This window comes from Sceloporus undulatus, chromosome 7, assembly GCF_019175285.1.
Source record: "Sceloporus undulatus isolate JIND9_A2432 ecotype Alabama chromosome 7, SceUnd_v1.1, whole genome shotgun sequence".
NCBI lineage: Eukaryota > Metazoa > Chordata > Lepidosauria > Squamata > Phrynosomatidae > Sceloporus > Sceloporus undulatus.
Window position 1 is genome coordinate 26,664,567 of NC_056528.1, and position 5,986 is coordinate 26,670,552.

The following is a 5,986-nucleotide window of genomic DNA, read 5'->3' on the forward strand; positions in this document are numbered from 1 at the left end:
ACTTGCCCATAGAGAAACATAGTACTTACTTGCCCTTAGGGAAACATAGGGTTTATATTTCCCTAAGGGCAAGTACAGTAAATACTATATTTCCCTAAGGGCAAGTAAACCCTATGTTTCTCTATGGGCAACCAATCTCCAATGACTCTCTATGGGCAAGTCCTGTCCTTTCTGACTGCCAGAATATAGGGAGGGCCTTTTTGGCAGACGAAACTGCCTGTCATTTCTTAGCCCTGGGATGGGGGGAAAGAAGAGGTCCCGTGTCCAAGGGTAACCCTCTTCCATGCAGATCTGTGCTCATGGATGAAGGAGGCGTCAGCAGGTTCCTCCAGTGATTTCTTCCGTAGACAGACGGACCACTATTGTGTTGCTAATTATTGATCGCAGTCCCAAATAAAAATAATAAAATATCATTTTTAAAAACTGTTCCATAAAATTTTTAAAATTAATATTTAAATAATAAATAGCATCTTTTACCCTACTGCGTTGCATAAGCGGAGTGTCCTCCGTATTTCCACATTCTATTGGCTCGTGACCGTCTGTCCAGAGTAAGCCCGCCTCTCGCTTAGCGTTTCTATATGTGCGTAAGGAGGACACGTCGTTCCGCTCTGCATTCTCTTTGCTGTTCTAACTGTCTGTCAAGAGTAAGCCCCGCCGCAAAGGCCTCCTTCTCTTCTTAAAGTCGTCCGACTGGACGCGTCAGCTGCGTGTCTCTCTAACACGCGGTCCGATGTGAACAAAAGCCCTCGCGCCTTTGGTACCGGGACAGGAATTGGGGAAAGAAAAAAAAAGGATTGGTTTGTTAGTGCTGCATATTGTGAGCTGAAATTAACAGATACTGCTCTAACATTCTCTTCCCAGACAGGGCTTGAAGCCAATTATAACGTTTGGAAAACAAAACAAAAACAACTTTTGCCAATGAGCATGTGATGACTCTAGGAGAAGATTGTTTGTTGACCAAAACAGAACAGAAAAATACGGACAGCTATGGACAAAAAGAAGTTTGCTTTATGAGATGCAAGCAGTGTTCCCCCATGGCAAAGAAATCTCAAATTAAACAAACAAAGTGACATTCCTAGCATGTACAGAGTTCCCAAGGCGCAGCGAAAGGAAAGTGTAGAACATTGGAAGCAACACTTCCAAGGATACTGTGTCTCTGAAACCGGCAAGAGTGCCTTCCCTCCATACTGAGGAGAGAAAGCCATTCAATACTATCCAACCCCAAAAAGGTTCTGTACTGTGAACCATGTTGAGACCCTGAGTTTTCAAACCAGCATCATAATATACTTTTATTTAATGGCTGGCCGACAGAAACTAGGCTGCCTGTCATACAATGAAATGACCCAAATTTAAAAGGACTCATGGTCTGAAGTTTATAATTTCTTCCTTCTTCTTATTCAATCAATCTTGACCACACACTGATTTCGTTATTTAGTCCTGGTTTTCGGCAGTGACATGATGGAGGGTTGAAGCACAATCAGCGGCACATACAGACAGAAATTGATTGTAAAACAAAGTGAACAGGAGGAATACAGAGAATGTTGAATTTCCCCATGGAATTTTTTTACTAGATTGCAACCAAACCAGATGTAGTTACACAGAGAAAGAGCACAGACGACCAACGGCTTTGGCCAAAATGGGAATGGACGATGCAGGGATTCTTACCAAAATCCCCTTGCTACCAGTGTTGGGATGATAGGTTTTAAAGGTTCTGACGAATAGAGTAAGGCGTCGGACCCAGATTTCGTTGGGCAATTCAGATTTATTCAAAGCTAGCTGTTCCCAGCAGCTTCCATTAAAACAGAAACTGAGGCATTCAGCCAAAGAAACTGGTTACCTTATAGGGGAAACAGACAAAGAAAACTCATCTCATACCTTCATTGGGCATTCACTCCAAACATATAAATTTCCAGCCGTCCTAGCAGAACCTGAATACTCTAAAATACTTTAAAATGCATTTGGCTACACCCCTTGTTCTCTTATCAGCTACGCTGACATTCGGAGGGACCTTCGGACAGTGAAATTACATTCTTTATCCTACTAAGGATCTTTGTTCCCTTTCAGGCCTGGATGAACACTTACTTACTTAACATCTCTACATCCTGCCCCCTTCTGCATTCACTCTCCCAGAAGCCTCTATTCTAAACTAATCATGTACTTTAGTTCACCCTCATATTTATGCCTATATATATGACTCTTGCATATTACCAAACATTGATATTTGGTTGTCCACCTCAAAAGGACCCTTAGCCATCATTATGGGACCAAGCGTTCCAGAGGCTGGATTACTCCAGCATGTATTCACATTGTCAGAAACGTCTTCGCGGAGACTCGGACATGGTACTTTACACAGAACGGATGCCATTTCAAGACGAAGGAGGTTTGCTTCGGTCGGCTGGTCTGAGAGAGAGAAAACCGTACGCCGAAACCGATTATTGATCTTCTTTACAATTATGTCATTAATGAAAAGCCCTTTGGCCTTGCATCTTGAGGATCCAAAGTGGATGTCATCTTACAAATACCCCAAACAATGAAAAAACTGCACCTTGAATGATTTCATAACCTTCCACTTTCAAATTCATCTCTGCCTTCCCACCTTCTCAAAGTGCCTGTACCATGTCCCCATTATTATTATTATGTTATGTTTACGTTTATTTGTATAGCCACCATAGGTTTACATCGCACTTTACTGGGAGCGACAACAACAACCCAAATAGAAACAAAAGCCTCTAAACTACAAAACATGATATAAAAATAGTAAAATATTACCTAACAAGGTTTAAAGCAATATAAATAAAAGTGTAAATTATACAAATAAATACAAGTCCAGTTTTCCTCTCTTTCTCTCTTTTTCCCTCTTTGTCCTCGCTTACTTCTATTGCTGCAAATGAGTTCAAAGTGCAAAAGTAGCTTCTTCAACCATATTGATTTGGCAGAACAATCCTGATTAAATCTTCCTGCTTTCCCACTTTCCCTTCTGCTTTAAAATGTCCCAGTTTCTCTCTCCTCCTCCCGCTTTCCTCTCCTTGTCCTCAGTTAATTCCATTGATGCAAACTGAGTTCATTCTCTCTATTCTTACCGACTTGTGGTATATTATATCCCCCCTCCAGTAACGGACATATATTTCAAGGGAAATATTTCAGGTCGGCGCCACTAACCAGGAGGTTTCATTCCCAAAAGGAGCTTTTCTTTTTCTTTGGATCGGAGGGGGAGACCCTTCACATCCTTGGGGGGCCGGCTTGACTACAAAAAAAACCAAAACACACTAAAAACGGGAATGATACACAACGGGGGATAAGGATGGTGAGGGGTACAATGCGGGCACTGCACATCAATAAAAATTTGAATGAAATTTTTCTTCAGTATCCCAGATTTGTATTACGGTAGTGAGATGCCAAAAATCGCAGCACCACAAACTATTTATGCGCTTGGCTTCCTGGATCGCTTGCCTGAATTCTTTCTTTGTGCCGCTTTCAAACTTGAGTCTAGTGAAGTTTTACGTGAGTGCCATGATTGCTAAAAAAATTGGGGAGTTAAAGAAAAATTCTGGCGGGGACAGCATGTGTGGTTTTAAGTTGGGCTTAGGACTCTGTGGAGACAGTTTTCTACTCCAGCTCGGCATGGCAACCATATAACATAACAAACATAATATATCCTGTATATTTATATATATAAAAATGCACTTTGCAGAATATCTAATATCAGCATCCAATACAGTAAGTAAGCGCAGTTAGAGCACCGTTCCACTAGGCATTATGAATTGGTAGCCACTCACGGATTCGTCAGGAGATGAAAAAAGAGCCTCGTGGTGTCCCCAGAGGTTCCACGGCTGTCCCGTTCGCACATAGGGAATCGATAGCAACATTCTGGATGTTGGGATGAAGCAGCGTTGGCCCCTGGATGGTTGGATGCACTCATACACCTCTCCTTCCCAAACCATACCTAGTGCATAAAGAGGGGCAGATTGAGCACAGCATGCCCTGTCCAGCTCTGCTCCGATTCAATCAAAGTTGGAAGGCCATTCTAAGGGCCATCCAGTCCACCCATCTCGCCATGCAGGAAGACACAACCTAAAGCCTTCCCTTACGTCGGGATTTCTTCCTAATGTTAGGTGGAACTCTTTCCCTCAGCTTGAATCATTTGCTGCTGCTATTATTACTATTATTACTATTTATTATTTTCTTATTATCCCTCCTTTCTCCACTCTAGTTTCTGGAGCAGCAGCAACAAGCCTTGCTCCATCCAACCGGGACCATCCCTCAAGTCTTTTTAAAACTTTAGTTTCATGTCTTCGCAGGTTGTTGTTGCGCCTACTCTGCATCGCAGTTCTAAGCGGATAACAATAAAACAAAATACAATACTTGTATGTGGCGAAGAAAGAAAGTGGGCATGTGTGTCTCCGTTCCAAATCCCAGGTGCATTGGAGGCCGGGTAACTGCGGACCAGAATCGGACAACGGTTTCTCAGAGGGTCTGGCGGCAGAAGGGGGAAGAGGAAAGATAGTAAAATCTTGCCAGGACCAATTCCAGTGAGTTTACCCTTGGGGCCACCATAAGTCTGCAATGATGAGGCACCCAACAGCAACAACAGTCAGTCAAAATTGCAACAGGGTAACAAACAAAGGAGGAATGCACGTGTTTTCCTTTTTTGTATTACTCACAGCCCAGCTGAGAGAATCCGTTTCAGCCTCTGTCCGGGCCAGATATGGCATGTGTATTCCCATTCTTGTGCAACATGGGGTTCCTCAAGACCAGGTTTGCCATCCTTGCCTTGCCGCCTTCAAACATGGGCACCATGTGCCATTACACACCATTGCACTGTGGATGCATTTTGGCTGGCGCAGGGCGCAGGCAAGATCAACTTCTGGACGCCATAGTTAAATACTGCTGTGTGCCGAACCATCTGTGTTTCCTCACACACACATACCCCCCCCAAAAATATAATCTCTTGAAAAAATCTATTAAGGCCTGTTGCCTTTACTGATTCAGTGTCAGAGAAAGACAAAAGAATAACTTTAGAAAATGACATTACTGACTAACGTCAACTTCATCTATAGTCGAGGGCAGGTTTAGGGCCAAAATTATGGATTTGCTGACCCGTGATAAGTTGAGGGCAAAACGTATGCTGAAATTTTGGCCTACGGGGGCATATGACTAGAGAAGCAAGGACGAATTGTGCAGACTCACGCGTTCTCCCATGGCTTTGCCACCCAGAATCAAATGGTTAAGCAGCCAACATGTCACCCTTCTCCAGGTTCTACCTCCCTTTCCAGTTGGGTACCTCCTCGCTGGAGCAACACTGGATCTTCGGACAAAACTTGGAGCAGGATGATACGATGACGGACAAACATCAGTATCCATTGCATCTTCATCGGCGGAGAAGAGAAGAGAGTTTTAAATGTGGCGTGTGGGACATGTCTCACTATGAACCGTCCCAAGCTTAACCGTTCCAAACTGATTTTTTAAACCTACTTTTTACTCTAATATGCGAATATGTGTGTCTTCAAGTCTCCTGTTGACTTCGGAGACCCCATAAATTTCTATAAGAGTTTCTTGGGCCAAGGACGACTCAGATAGGTTTCTTTATATGGGATTTCATGGTGCCTCCCATTGCACACCTAAGCCCTGCCCTTAGCTTCCAAGGATCAGAGGGAATATGTACTTTAGAATATTAAAGCTTTGGGTGTCTTGAAGGCTGCCAGAACACAACCCCACAAAGGAGGACTGACTTGGGCAAAACCACCTCTGACTCTTCCTAACCTAAGAGTTTAATAATGTACTGTTAGTGTGTTCTAGATTGTATGCTTAGCAGGTTTTTATTCTTTTATCTTTTCTTATTGAATTTGGCCTTGCTATGTAAATGCACTGTGCAAACTTTAAAACCCTCTATAAATATAAACAACAACCAACAGTTGACCAGGACTTGAAGGGACTTAGACACCAATATATAATAGCAGAGTATACCATCCTTGATCTATATCCTAAA